This window comes from Macrobrachium rosenbergii, chromosome 46, assembly GCF_040412425.1.
Source record: "Macrobrachium rosenbergii isolate ZJJX-2024 chromosome 46, ASM4041242v1, whole genome shotgun sequence".
NCBI lineage: Eukaryota > Metazoa > Arthropoda > Malacostraca > Decapoda > Palaemonidae > Macrobrachium > Macrobrachium rosenbergii.
The window spans coordinates 16720180-16736967 of record NC_089786.1 but is presented as its reverse complement, the minus strand read 5'-3'; positions in this window follow the sequence as shown (position 1 = coordinate 16736967).

Genomic DNA, 16788 nt, shown 5'->3' with positions numbered 1-16788 from the left:
TCAGAAAAATACACCAGTCTAGTTACCGTAAATCACACCCAAATATATAAAAACTTGTGAGTTCTATAATTGAAACAATCACGTACAAAAAGGAGAATGTTCAGAGATTACACTCTTACTCGGCTGCCACTCAACCCTGCTAAGTGGACGAATGATACTCTGGAGTCCAGATCAAGATTATCGTCATCAAGGTGGGCCCACACGAATAGCAACTAAAGGAGGTCTTACCTGGCGAAAGCCTCCCCTATGACTCCTAACTCATCCGCAGGGGCTCCCATACAGGCGTGACGGACATCAGAAGAAGGGAACAATAAATACTTGATTCCCTTTCACGGCTCAATATCCCAAGCCAGGAATGAAACAAAGCGTAAGGCCGCAGGTGACACAATCGCCTGCAATAACGAGTTTCAGCACCAAAAGACAGGTTCAGTCGTCGCAGGTGACCGAAAGGACCTGCAAATGCAGCCGGCAATACAGCAAAGGCACAACAAGTGGTAGTCACGTCTACAGCCAAACCGTCAGGAGGTGCAGGATGAGAACTGTTACATCGTAAACACAATTCCTTTGCGACGAAAACTCTCACACTCGACCACGTCACTCAAAAAATAGGAAACGTAAAAATCGTTAATGAGGTCGTTAAAACACTAAACAAGCGGGAGGAGGCGGCAAAACAAAATAACGAACTCTTATCCGTCACCAAATGTACGTAAGCTTAAATCTTACAATTAAATATACAAAATATGATTTTAGGAAAAATACTAACATAACTTACGTTAATGAAAACTACCAAGGCAGAAAAAAATCTTAAGCATTAAAATATATCGAAAGGTGCAAGCAGTCTTAAACAAAGCAGTTTACATGAATAAAGTTATCTAACCTGATACCTTCCTCTGAAAAAAAAAAAATTATTAAAGAAAAATTTTTTATGTTAGTAGACAACAAGGAAATACCTTAATTCCAAATATATTCCTGAAAGGAAAATTGCAAAGAATCAATAAGTTCAAAAAAAAAAAAAAAAACTCCAACAACCTAGCTAAGCATACCCTAGGCTAACAACCTCCAAGTCCATAGCTAAAGCACACACACACTTGCATACACACCCTGAAAGAGGAAAACATTAACCTGAAAACCAACACAGTTTGATTAGTAATAGTACATTAAAGCAAAACAATCAATTAATGCCAATAGTCTTTTTCCTTTTACAAACAACTGAAGAAAATTGGGTAGGAATGAGAGACACAGACCAAAAATACCAAACCATAGGCTAACAAGCTCGGGAGAGGGCGTCAGGCAATTTATTTTCCGTGCCCTTCACATGTTTAATTTCAAAGTGAATTCCTGTAGCTGAAGTGCCCAGCAGAAGTATCCTTTGGTTATGCACCCTTCATACGTTCTATGAACACCAAGGGATTATGATCAGTCAGACCTGTATTAGGAAAGAAAAATTAGTCACATATGGTTTAAAATGTTCTAATGTGCAAACCAGAGAGGGCTTCCTTTTCAATAGTTGAATATCTTCTTTCAGCAGTCGATAGTTTTCGACTGAAATAGGATATTGGATATACTTCACCATCCTCACCTCGCTGGAACAAAAACACCACCGATTCCTACATCGCTAGCATCCACTGCAATAATAAAAGGCTTTTAAAATTAGGAGACTTCAAAATAGGTCTGGAGATGAGAATGGTCTTTAATTTTTGAAAGGCCTCTTCACATTGAGACCCACAAAAATTTACGCCCCCTTCTCCAGCAAATTTGTCAAGGTTGAGCAATATCTGCAAATTTAGTATATGAAATGTTTTCATAGTACCCTGTCATACTAACACTCTTCTAACTTCCCGAATATTACTAGGTTGCTTCAAATTGATGATGGCCTCGAGATTGGCTTGTCTAGGAGCTACCTGGCCCAAACCAACCTCGTGACCCAAAGACCAAACCACCTTGGCCTTACCAAACTCACACTTACCCAGATTTATTACCAAACCAGCAGCTCTCAAAGCTTCAAACACTTTCCTAAGACGAAATATATGGGTTTGCCAGTCATTGCTATATACAACCAGGTCGTCAATATAAATCTCTGTACCCTCCAGCCCACAAATCACCTATTCATGAGCCTCTGGAAGGTACAGGCAGCATTCTTCATGCCAAATGGCATGACCTTACATTCATAAAGGCCGAAGGGTGTGACAAAAGCAGAGATTTTCACGTTTCGATCAGACAGAGGAACCTGCCAATACCCTTCAGAAGGTCTAATTTGGTAATAAATTTAGCTGACCCTATCTGATCGAGACAATCATCAATCCTAGGTAATGGGAAAGAATCATTTTTAGTATGAGCATTCACCTTTCGGTAGTCACACATCCGGAACTTCCGTCAGCCTTTTTCCAAGACTATCGGGGCTCCATGGACTCACCGAAGGTTGAATAAGTCGTGATCTAACATATACTTTATTTCCTCCTCGACAATCTCCTCTTTAATAATTCAACCTATAGGGCTCTGTTTAACTGGGGAAGCATTCCCCACATCACATCATGCTGGAGAAATGAGTTCGTCCAGGTGAATCCTGAAATAAATCTGGAAAATTCCAATCAAATTAAGAATATCATTTTTTTTTGTCAAGGTCTAAATGATCCAAACCTTCAAGTAAAACTTCTAAATTTTGTAAATTACCAAACAAAGCATCAGAAGGTACCTGACACAAAATGTCTTCTGAATCCTCTAGTGGTAATTCTACAGCCTCCGCTACAGACTCATACACTATTGCAAGAGGTTTCAGATCCTTACAATGATAAGCCCTTAACCTATTTATTGAAATACTCTACACTTTCTATGGTTCCAGGGCTTCAATTTCATAATTCACCTCGGACAGCTTCCTCAACACCTTCAAGGTCCCTTATACCTAGGCTCAAGAAAATTGTCTGGGTCCATACTAATACTAACACCATTTCCCCAGGCTCAAAAGACCGTATTACTTTTGGTCTTCTTGTCAAAATTATATTTCATAAGGGCCTGAGAACATTTCAAATTCTCTTGAGCAAATGCCCAAAGCCGAAGACAACCTATTCTTTAAACTTTCCATAAATTCACCTATAAGGCAAATCTCCTTTGACCAGTCTCAAACAACTCACAAAAATTTCCAAAGGTCCACGGACCTTATGACCAAAACTAGTTCAAACGGAGCTACACCTGTAGATGCATTTGAATGGCCCACGAAAGGCGAAGAGAGCGAATGGAAGTGCTTTATCCCACTCGTCTCCTTGTTCATAGCAGTGTTTCTTTAAGATTGATTTGAGGTCTGGTGAAACCTTTCCACCACCCCTGACTTTCAGGATGATAAGGTGCGCTGGTAGTGTGATGAATGGCCAGTTCATCACACACACTAAAATACCTTACTCGTGAAATTCGTATACCGCAATCGGTTTGAATAACCCGAGGAAGACCATACCTGCAAAAAATTCAATTAATTTGCCAAAAATAACTTTAGATGTAATTCGTCTCAAAGGGTAAGCATCTGAAAAACGAAGCCCTATCCATAATGGTGAGTATATATAAACCCAGTCTTGGTCTTAGGCAATGGACCAACTACATCCACTACCAACTCGGCAAATGGTTCACCAATTGCAGGAATTGGGTGTAAAGGAGCCTTGGGAATGGGTTGATTAGGCTTTCCCATCACCTGACATGCCTCTCATTGTTTGACAAACAACTTTACGGAAGATTTCATTCCAGGCCACCAAAACCTTTAGCTAAATTTTGAAAAGTCTTCCATACCCCAAAGTGACCTGAAAAGGAATTATGGTGAGCTAGTTTCAATACATAATCATGAAATGGGTAGGGACAACAATTTGTTCTATCTGAAAAGTCTGACCCAAATCCTCAGTGGGAAGACGACTAAACCTATACAATACGCCATTAAGTATTCCAAATTTTGGTTTAGTTAAGTCTGATAAGTCACCTAATTCAAAAATTAAACTCTTCTTTCTGAGCTCTTATAAATGCTAACCTGTCCCAACCAGGTTTCAAAAGGTCATTACTACTACCACTACTACTAACTACTGACCAGGCCTCTCTACATCTACTTCTAAGCTACCAACATCAAATCATCATCGTCAGTAATTAAATCAGCAGCTTTAGCTGCATCATTTAGTTGTTACTGCCGCCACTGGGCAAGCATGTACACTTAATATGGGGAATATTTCACAACCTTTAGCATCCAACATATCATTTCCCAATATGCCATCTATACCAGGGACAGGAAGACTTCCTACCACAGCCAGCTCTGTCATTATCATACCCGGGAACGACAACCTCACCTCCACCAGGGGCAGAAACAACAGTGTCAGGAATCCTCCCAAAACAATATAATTCCCTGAATATGGTACCAAATCTCTTAAGGCCTCCTTCAACACCAGAGACCAGAGCTGCCCCTGTGTCCCTCAAAAACCTTACTGGGATGGAGCTCTTCTCAAATACCAAATTGCCAGGCCATATATATTTGTCATATTCAGTCACAACTTACCATCAGACTTAACATGTGGACCTACACTACTACTATTACTACTACTAACACTACTCTTCTCTACAGGACAAGATCCGGAATTAGAAACAGAAGTGGAAGCACCATTGTCAACCATCAGAGACACGGGACTACAAATTATTATTTCCCTGGAATGCTTTCTCGAGCATTGCACTGTGCCTGAAAATGCCCTGCCTTACCACACCAAAAACATTTTTTTGATTACCCCTATTACTACCATTCTGTTTATGAAAATTATTATTACCAGGGTTATTTTTATCAGAATTATAAATTGTATAGGGTCTCTGAGACAATGTATTATTATTAGGCCGACTACCCTGACTAAACTGATTATTATTATGGTACCTGGGGAGGAGAAATTCATATTAGACCTGGAAGAGGATTAGCGCGGGGACGATGATTAAAGTCACCCGACTCCGACTTATGAGTCAAAACAAATTCATCCAGCTATCTGTGCGGCTCTACTTAAACTGCTAGCCTTCACTTCTTCAAGTACACTCTCAACTCCTTACTACAGAATTTTTAAACTCCTCCAACAAAAACAGTTCTCTCAAAGCTGCCAAAGATACCACTTGACAACTCTTAAGCCAGTCATCCAACTGCTCCTCCTTCATGAGCAAACTCACATATGAAAGAGGGGGTCTTTACAGAGTTTCTAAATTTTTAAACGGTAAGCCTCGGGTACCAGATCATAGGCCTTTAAAACCAGGCTTTTAACCTTCTGGTAATCCTTGGCTACCATTTTCATCTAGGGCATTATACACTCTGACGGCCTTACCCACTAACCGGCACTGGATAAGGACCGTCCACATTTCAGAAGGCCAGGACAAACGAAGCTACCCTCAAAAGCTTTGAAAAATCTGGCACACTGGCTTCATCAAAAAACTGGCACAATTTGAGTGCACTCAAATTAAATTTACCTTGTAATGCAGGGTTAGGGAACTAGAAAAATCATCCCTATTGGTCAACCTAGCCATCTCTAGTTTCAAGTTGGCAATTTCCAACTCGTGTCTCCTCACCCTCTCATTCTCTTCAAACTCTAGTTTTCTCAATTCCACACGTTTACACAATAGTTTAAATTCAATGTCTTCCTTGGACTCAGCCACAGGAGGTAATTCATTAGCTCTAACTTCAGGTGGGATCACAAAAGGGTTTATGGGAATTATTAACAGGAGGCTCAAAATTCTTAGGACCCTCATAGATCACACCAGTGCGTGGAGGATCATCAAACAGGGTAAGTCCTGCCGAAACACTTACCTGATCCTCCTCGTCAGGTCAGTCACACTCACACTCTCATTCTCACTATCTTCATTCCTAACTAAATTTTCAGCCTCTTCCATTTCCTGGTCAACCTTCTGCCTAACTAAATCCAAAATATGTTTGGAATCCGTAACTCAGTAAATTCCCAACCAACGGGCACAACTCAACAAATGCTTCTTACTCAACACTGAGAGATACCTAAGGCAATCTGCCGACCCCAAAAAATTCAGCAGGATTAAATTCAAAATTATCCATACTAGCAAATTAATAAGGGGAGAAAGGTACCAACAAAAATAAACAAATACTGCCAACCCAAACCTCCGGTGTGGAACCACCGACCAATGTTTTGAGTTTACTGCTACCAGATCCTGTCACGGTCGCCAATCTGTTACAAACCTTATTGTGAGGCTGTAACGCAGGTTCTATAGCCTGCTGAAATCTGAGCAGTAATGTTTTAATACCTCAAGTACACTGGTCAGGGCGGAACAAACACAAGAGGAAAAAAAAGTTAACAATATTTATTATTACAACACCAATCAAATATTAATTGACAAGAACAACTGCTTGCACTGTACAAACAAACAGGACGGTGAACATATCAGAAAAAACATACCAAGGAATAACCCGTCCTCAAGAACACCTAAATCTAAGAAACTAACCTAACATAGAATAAGCAGAACCAGTCAAAATAACTAATAGCGTAATATGCCGGCCAACAAATAAACACTACCTATTATGCTAAACAGAAAGAAAGAAGTGGTAGAAGTAAAACACGGAAAACCTTAAGATTCCTACCTAGTCTTACAAAGCTATAATTAATATATACAATTACACTAAAGACAATAACAGGCCTCTGATATAATTCATAATATGATTATAAATAAATCAATAAGGTTTAATAACAGACTTGAATAGCCACAAAAATACACGAAAGGAGGCAAAATCAGAAAAATACACCAGGCTAGTTACCGTAAATCACACCCAAATATATAAAAACTTGTGAGTTCTATAATTGAAACAATCACGTACAAAAAAAGGAGAATGTTCAGAGATTACACTCTTACTCGGCTGCCACTCCAACCCCTGCTAAGTGGACGAATGATACTCTGGAGTCAGATCAAGATTATCGTCATCAAGGTGGGCCCCACACGAATAGCAACTAAAGGAGGTCTTACCTGGCGAAAGCCTCCCTACTTGACTCTAACTCATCCGCAGGGCTCCCATACAGGCGTGACGGACATCAGAAGAAGGGAACAATAAATACTTGATTCCCTTTCACGGCTCAATATCCCAAGCCAGGAATGAAACAAAGCGTAAGGCCGCAGGTGACACAATCGCCTGCAATAACGAGTTTCAGCACCAAAGACAGGTTCCAGTCGTCGCAGGTGACCGAAAGGACCTGCAAATGCAGCCGGCAATACAGCAAAGGCACAACAAGTGGTAGTCACGTCTACAGCCAAACCGTCAGGGGAGGTGCAAGGATGAGAACTGTTACATCGAAACACAATTCCTTTGCGACGAAAAACTCTCCACACTCGACCACGTCACTCAAAAATATAGGAAACGTAAAAATCGTTAATGAGGTCGTTAAAACACTAAACAAGCGGGGAGGAGGCGGCAAAACAAAATAACAAACTCTTATCCGTCACCAAATGTACGTAGCTTAAATCTTACAATTAAATATACAAAATATGATTTTAGGAAAAATACTAACATAACTTACGTTAATGAAAACTACCAAGGCAGAAAAAAAATCTTAAGCATTAAAATATATCGAAAGGTGCAAGCAGTCTTAAACAAGCAGTTTACATGAATAAAGTTACTCTAACCTGATACTCTCTCTCTCATCGTTTTCCGAAGTTCACCCACCCAAATCTCACTCATTCTCACCAAAGCAATTAAATGGACTATTTAAAGAAATGCAATAGTTTCTACAAAAATAGGTTTATTATTCAAATAACCCAACAAGAAATGAATAAAACAAAGCAAAGATTAAAATGCATAATAAATGAATTATCGAGTCAGATAACTAAACTCTGCACTGCAAAACACTTCTGATTAAAGAAGTCTCACTATGGCTAATAGCCTGAAAATATCCAAAATCACACATACTCCCCAAATCAATAACTAAAGTCATGTCAAAAAAAACAGTCTACCACATGTTATTCAAACCAGTCCACACTGTCCACAGACATCTGTCGAAAGAATTAAACATGATAGAAAACTCCCAAAAATATATGAAATGCAAAACACAATAATGGAAAGTGTAAAATGCATAGCCAAGATATGGCAAACGTAACATAACAAAATAATAATATAAAAGAGGTATGAATATTCATATTAAATCTCCTACACCAGTTCAAAAGTTCATAATGATCAGAAAATCATGGTAAAAATCACAAGTTCAATTTCCTCCCATAAAAACAGAGATTTCAAACTCTACCTTATCTGCCGATTTCAAAGCCTGGATCCTCTCCAAAGCTACGTCTGGACAACTGCAGTTCTATCACGTTAATGCACGATCAAACTCACTTTTTAGGCAGATTTTGGGTCATAATCTAGATCAAATTAACGCACGTACTCACGAATATACATAACACTTTGAGATTACCTGACCGGCAATATTGCTGAGGTTCTCACGCAGATAGCTGAGGAATCAAACTATTTGCTGAATACAAAGATTTTACAACTGACGGCCTCTGTCAGTACCATCTTGCTCCAAAAATTCTTTCATCACATCTTAAAGCATTGAAGCTATGAAATGCATATATGTGTCCTTTAAAATTGTAGCAGCCATATTTTCTGAAATAGAGCTCACCACCACATAAGAGCGTCTCGCTCTCCTTAACGGCAAACTAAAACAAAGCATATGTATAAAACATAACAAAAATAGAGCTATGCTCAATTAGCAATGTCTACTGCACTGCAGCTTTAAGGACTGCTCTCATGACGCACTTCCAAAGTCACTGGGGTTGTGTTCTTAGAGCCTTTACATGTAATCTTACAAACACGAATAAGCTTTACTACTCCCACAACAAGAATTATCAGTAAAACAGCTATTAAGACAATTAAAATTGTCGGCATAATATATTCCTGATACTGGAACATCACGGAATCGTCAATGTCTTCCAACGGTGGAACCGTCATTGGCACCCTTTGGTTGTAGGTACCGTCACTACAAATGCTCGTTATGCGTATGACGCATAATTATCTTCTCGGAACTGTTGAATACAGCACGGCTAAGTACGAGAAAGTCCGTAGACAGGATTCTGCAGGATGAATCGAACTGCTTGGACCCTCGATGAACGAATGTCGTCGACTTGTTGTTCTGGCACATCATTGTAACTGCACTCTTTGCAGAACGCGGCAGTTAGAGTACTGGTGGACTCGATGTGGTAATCTCGCAGGAACTGTCTAAAGTCACATTCTGTCGGAGTCTGTCCATGAACTAATGATAATTCACAACCACCCACAGACACAACTCGCAACTGGAAAATACTACTGTCACACACACACTTCTCTCTAACTAAAGTACAACTTGTCTTATAATCAACTCCAAACCTTGATATTGATCTCCCAAAATGAACATGGTCTCTAATCTATCCCATGTCACTACTGAGTCTCCCAAAACACTCGAAAAGGTCTAATAACAAAAAAGGTTTCATGTTACTGAACCAAACAAACTACTAATGCAAAAGTCAAACCCTCTTAATGTGAACTAATTCCAAGTGTGTATCTCAGAATATCCACAGTCAACTCACTTTCACAAGCACACGACAACTCTCACAGAACTCACTCAAGGTCATAAAAAAAAAAAAACTCTATCCAACCGAAAAAAAAATACCAGAATCCCCCCAAACACTAAAAAATATCATCATCTGTAAAAGACATGAAAAAATTTCAAATTCTCGGTTAAGCAAATATTTCCCAGAAGCAACACCTATCTAACTTTAAACAAAATAGCAATTGACGTAATAGCAATCGCTCCCATGATTTTAACAACTACAACCACTCACAATACAGCTCCTCTAATTTCATAAAAAAACTGAAAAAAAAACCAAATACTATCAAAATATACGATCTCCCAACCTGAAAAAAGATCAGACTTGTTCGGTCCGATATACAAAATGGGTCACCTTCCCCAAAAAAATGTTTCTTTAACAACATGATATTTTGATCTCAGATGATAAAACACATCATAACACAACAACACACTAACACACACTCTAGGTCAAATCTGTATGAAATTAGCCCATGTCTCAATTCCTAAAATCATTTCGAAAACAAATGATTAAGAACTAACATCTAAAATGCGCAAGAGACAAAAAAATAAATAAATATCATATATATACAAACACTAACCCATTTATCCCATCTAACTATATACAAATGTTCCATTACATCCCAACTTTCTTCAACTTCGATTACTTTCCGATTCGCCTCTCACATAACCCATTCGCTTCAGGTCTATACGGGATTATAGATACTTTCTTTATCCCCAACAAATTAGCAAGACCGTCTAAAGTCTTATTAATAAACTCCTACCATTGTCTGTGATCAGACATTCAGGAACACCATATCGACAAATTATCCCCTTAAAAACGTTATAGCAACTTCCTCAGCTGATTTGTATTTCAGTGGGAAAATCTCGACAAAGCGAGTCAACTCATCAACAACTACTAATAAATGTCTATAACCATAAGCGGACTCTGAGAAGTTACCCAGAATATCCATATGCACTCTCTGAAACGGCCTATGTGGTATGGGATATGAACCAAAACGACACGACACTGTCGTCGATGGCTTATTCGCATTGCAACCTGCGCACTTCTTCACAAAGGCTTCTACTGCGGAAAACATATTTTTCCAAAAGAACTCTGACCTGACGTTTTCATACGTCTTGTCTACACCCAAATGAGGAGAACCAAATTTACAATGTACAATGTCTAGAACTTGTGGTACTAGACTCTGGCACGATGATTTGTGTAATCTCACCCATGCTTCGAGTACTTTTCCCAAGTTATACTTAACTTTCTCACCAATAAATTATTCTCCAACTCTAGACCAGAAAAAGGCAACTTATACCCTTTCTTCGGTGAAACTCCCCTAAGAAATGCCTTAGCATCTGACAACAATTTATCTTCATCTTGCTTTTGTTCAAGCAAGCCTATGTCCCAAGTGACATTTTCACCCAGTAATATAACACACTGCGTTACTTCTCACTATCACGAATAACAATCTCTCCGAGACTGCCGACTCACTATTTCTCCCAGGTATGCACTGTAGGAACGTGTATGTCCTCTACATGCGATCTCTCAGAACTACTAATATCAGAGACATTAGACACCAAATATTTACTCTCTTCTCCCACACAGGATTCGGTGTGTATTTCCGCATCCTCAACCGGAAAATATCTGCTCAATGCATCTGCAACTACATTATGCTTACCTTCAATGTATTTGAGGTTTGCATCAAAATCTCTCAATGTTAGGAACCAACGTGCTCTTCTTGGGCGACAAATTTGGCTTATTAAAAGCTCTAACAACGGTTGATGATCTGTAAAAATCTCAACTTTATTTCCCAACAACAACATCTTAAAATGAACAAGGCTAGAGACGATTATGCGAAAGCCTCCTTGTCCACAACTGACATCAGCCTTTCGTTACTACCACGCGTTTTGAACTTTCTACTATAAAAAGCAATTGGGTGTAATTTCCTTCAAATTTCTGCATCAAACACGCACCTGCTACCTTCCTGACTCGCGTCAGTCACTAAGGTGAACGGTTGACTAAAATCTGAAACTTCAAAACTGGTGGGTTCACCAAAGCGTTCTTAAGCTTCTCAAAAGCTAATTGTTGACTATCACCCCAAACAAACTTAACGTCTTCTCGTAACAAATCTGTCAATGGAGACGCTATTGTAGAAAAATTCCGCACAAAACGGCGAAAGAAACCCGACATACCTAGGAACGAAACGAATCTGCTTCCAGGTTTTGGGAACTGGAAAATTACAATGGCTTTAACTTTCTCATCATTCACTAACTCCCTCTTTAGAGATAACATGTCCTAAATAGACAATTTTTTCATTTCAGAAACTCACATTTGGCCAATTTGACCTTTAATCCAGCGAACCGTAATCGCTTGAGGACTTCTTTAACACCTTTAGATGTTCTTCAATTGTATCTGTGCATATGAGAATGTCATCCATGTACAAACACCGACTTTCCTAACAAGCCATGAAGTACTGTGTTAACCAGTCTAGTAAATGTTATTGGGGACCCTTGTAATCCAAAAGGCATCCTATTAAACTCGTAATGTCCCTTTGGTACCGAAAATGCTGTATATTTACGGCTACTCACAAAGGGGAACTTGTAAAAACCCTTATGAGATCTATAGATGAATATATATTCTTGCCACCGATCTCAACAAACAAATCAGGTAAACAAGCCACCGGATATCTATCTGGGCATGTTTTTCATTCAATTTACGAAAATCTACACAAACTCTGATACTACCGTCTTTCTTAGAACTGCAAGCAAAGGAAAATTAAACGGAGAATTGACGGTCTGATAATGCCTTCCGACTTAATTCTGAACTTCTTTTCTACTTCTTCTCTGATCTTAAAAGAAATTGATATGCTGGAATATATATGGATTTGTACCCCCTTTTCTAGGCGGATTGAATTTTCTTAAACATCTGTAACTCCTAATTTATCTCCCTTCAAAGCAATGATATCAGATATTCTTTCAACACTTTCTCTACTTTATATCTGAATACTCAGGATAAGTGTACGACTAACAAAAATAAACGGTCTTCTTCAGGAAAAAGGCATAAAAAGGTTCGCTCTTGATGATAACACTGCTGCATCCTTTTTTTTTGACCCATACTCTCTCTCTCTCTCTCTCTCTCTCTCTTTCTCTCTCTCACCGTGTATCGCCTCTCTCTCTCTCGTAATCTCTCACCGTGTATCACCTCTCTCTCTCTCTCTCATCGTTTTCCGAAGTTCACCCACCCGAATCTCACTCATTCTCACCAAAGCAATTAAATGGACTATTTAAAGAAAACGCAATAGTTTCTACAAAAATAGGTTTATTATTCAAATAACCCAACAAGAAATGAATAAAACAAAGCAAAGATTAAAAACTGCATAATAAATGAATTATCGAGTCAGATAACTAAACTCTGCACTGCAAAACACTTCTGATTAAAGAAGTCTCACTATGGCTAATAGCCTGAAAATATCCAAAATCACACATACTCCCCAAATCAATAACTAAAGTCATGTCAAAAAAACAGTCTACCACATGTTATTCGAACCAGTCCACACTGTCCACAGACATCTGTCGAAAGAATTAAACATGATAGAAAACTCCCAAAAATATATGAAATGCAAAACACAATAATGGAAAGTGTAAAATGCATAGCCAAGATATGGCAAACGTAACATAACAAAATAATAATATAAAAGAGGTATGAATATTCATATTAAATCTCCCACACCAGTTCAAAAGTTCATAATGATTAGAAAATCATGGTAAAAATCACAAGTTCAATTTCCTCCCATAAAAACAGAGATTTCAAACTCTACCTTATCTGCCGATTTCAAAGCCTGGATCCTCTCCAAAGCTACGTCTAGACAACTGCAGTTCTATCACATTAATGCACGATCAAACTCACTTTTTAGGCAGATTTTGGCATAATCTAGATCAAATTAACGCACGTACTCACGAATATACATAACACTTCGGAGATCACCTGACCGCAATATTGCTGAGGTTCTCACGCAGATAGCTGAGGAATCAAAACTATTTGCTGAATACAAAGATTTTACAACTGACGGCCTCTGTCAGTACCATCTTGCTCCAAAAATTCTTTCATCACATCTTAAAGCATTGAAGCTATGAAATGCATATATGTGTCCTTTAAAATTGTAGCAGCCATATTTTCTGAAATATATTATATATATATATATATATCGATATATATATATATATATATATATATATATATATATATATACACAGTATATATATAGTCATCAATGAAGGGCAGAGGACACACAAATATACAAGCTGACTTTATTCCAACGTTTCATAATTATCAAATTAATTACATCATCAGGGCTGTTAAAATAAAAAATAAAATTCTTTGTAAAATCGTAAAAACTAAAACTAAAAGTTAAGAATTGAAAAGCTGAAAATTATACATACAAAAATTTCAGAAATATACAAAAAAATTAAAATTAAAAATCATTACATTAAAATGAACAAAATTTTAAAAAAAATCATTACATTAAAATGAAAGGCAACAGAATATTCCACAGTAAAGTAAAAAAATTGAAATTATCCGTGAAAAACGGTTACAGAACCGTATGTATGAAAGATCCTAAGGACCACTACTTTTCAGAGGAGTGGGTCAGCGTTAAACTAAAAATTCGTAAACATAAATAGAAACAACACAAGTCAGGATAAATTTAGAGGGGAGGAGGACGTATGAGTGTTTAACGACGGAACAAGTTGTTTAATAGTGATTCCAGAATAACAAGGTCTTGAGGGTTGGTGGTATGGCCTAAAATGCAGAAGTCTTTATTATCAACGTGTGTTTTACAAACTTTTGAGTGATTTCTGATATTGGAATGTTCTGGGTTTGAAATTCTGCTACCTGTACGGAAGCTTACGCCACGATGAGAATCGATACGCACCTTAAGGAGTCTACTGGTGGATCCCACATAGGTCCCTGTTTGACATTCAGGGCAAGTATATTTATAAACAACACCAGATGACATATAAGGTGATAACCGATCTTTAGTTTTAAAGAGTGAACCGATGGTGAAAGGGTTCTTAGGAATTAAAGTAATATCAATGGCCTAAAAATGATCCTGAATAATTTGAGTGAACTTTTTGTGAAACTTGGGGTCATGAGTAAATGGAAAGCTTGCATAAAACTTCATTTTTTGGACGGTTAAAGCTACTGGTTTTGTAATGAAATGTTTGTTGACTAATTTATATAATTTCCTATACACCAGCTTTTCAGGGCAACAGTTATTATTAAAAACGTCTATTAAAAATTAAATTTCTTTATGGAAAAGGCTCCAGTTCGACGTAAGGACGAGTGCTCTGTGAAGAAGGGTAGAAACGGAGTTGGATTTAAAATTATCGAAACAAGAGCTATAAAAGTTGGTACCAGATTATACCAGATTTAGGCATCGAATCCATACCCATATATATGAAGGCTTTGGAAGGAGAGTGAGTTAGAGAAAAGGCATCAGGGCAGGGAGTGCGTGAGATGTGTGGAGAGGTGACAGTGAAAGCTCGAAGTGACTTGTGAACTTATATAAAATTTCTGAATGCCCATAGCAAGTGAAATTCTAAGTCCAAGAATTTTACAATGTGCCTTTTAAGATAAAGACTCGGTCACTACTACCCACTGAAAGGTGGAAAAGTTATACAGCTTAAAGACTAAGTAAATGTATTTAAGGGGACACATAATTCTCATTTAACCAAAATATATAAAAGGAAAACGTGAAAATTTGGAAGATAGCCGACATCTGAGCACGATAAGTGAAGCTCCAACATAGTTAATTATCGAGCAACTTGTCCTTACGGAAGTGAAAGCACGCACAACAACAGACATTTTAATAGAAGTATATGCCTTCCCCACTACACACACATGTATGTATAGATATGCCACTATTGATATCTGTGCCCACATACTGTATTATTATTTATTATTATTATTATTATTATTATTATTATTATTATTTGTGTGTAGTTTTCCTGTTTTAGCCAGGAAGGATGCAGTCAGTATACGAACTGAAATAGCTACTATAAAAGAAATCAGATTTTCTCTTATTTAAATATTAATTGTATTTTCTAGATAAATTTCGATGGCATTGCTAGGTTGGTTAAGATAATTCAAAGTATGATATATGTAGTTTTTGAGGATGCTATTCATGATTACTACTAAAGATAATTATAGAATTATTTATGGTTTTAGTTTTCTGAAAAGAAAACCATTGTGCCGGCTTTGTCTGTTCGTCCGCACTTTTTTTTGTCCGCACTTTTTCTGTCCGCCCTCAGGTCTTGAAAACCACTGAGGCTAGAGGGCTGCAAATTGGTATGTTGATCATCCACCATCCAATCATCAAACATACCAAATTGCAGCCTCAGTAGTTTTTTATTTTATTTAAGGTTAAAGTTAGCCATAATCGTGCGTCTTCCAACGATATAGGCCATGCCACCACTGGGCTGTGGTTAGTTTCATGGGCCGCAGGTCATGCAGCATTATACCGAGACCACCGAAAGATAGATCTGTTTCGGTGGCCTTGATTATACGATGTACAGAAAACTCGATTGCGTCGAAGAATCTTCGGCGCTTTTTTTTTGTTTGTTGTTGTTCATAATGATATTATTGTTGTTTCTGTCGCTCTTTTTGTTCAGGTCCACAAAACCAAATCCTGCATCACAAGAAATTGATCTAATTCCATGGCATCTTTTGTCCATTCCCCTTCATAAATCTCCTCCTCCCTCCCTCCCTCCTCCCCTCCCTCCTCCCTCCCTCCTCCTCCTCCTCCTCCTCCTCCTCCTCCTCCTCCTCCTCCTCCTCCTCCTCCTCCTCCTCCTCCTCCTCCTCCTCCTCCTCCTCCTCTTTGTGTTTTAAGAGCGAAGACCAGGCAGATCATGACCTTCCATTAATTTTTTTCCTGGAAAAATTCAAGAGGTTTTAATGGCCTTTGCGAGCGATATCATAGGGTTCCAGCAAACCCCTCTCTCTCTCTCTCTCTCTCTCTCTCTCTCTCTCTCTCTCTCTCTCTCTCTCTCTCATTTAGGCGTTTGGATATTTTAGAGCCTTATGGTTTTTTTTTAATTTTAACATTTTCTTCGGCTCCCTGGAAACATTTGTATGTTAGATTTGTATGCCCTAAAATACAGTGATTTTTATAAGTTTGGTTATTTGTTTTTCCTCTCTCTCTCTCTCTCTCTTCTCTCTCTC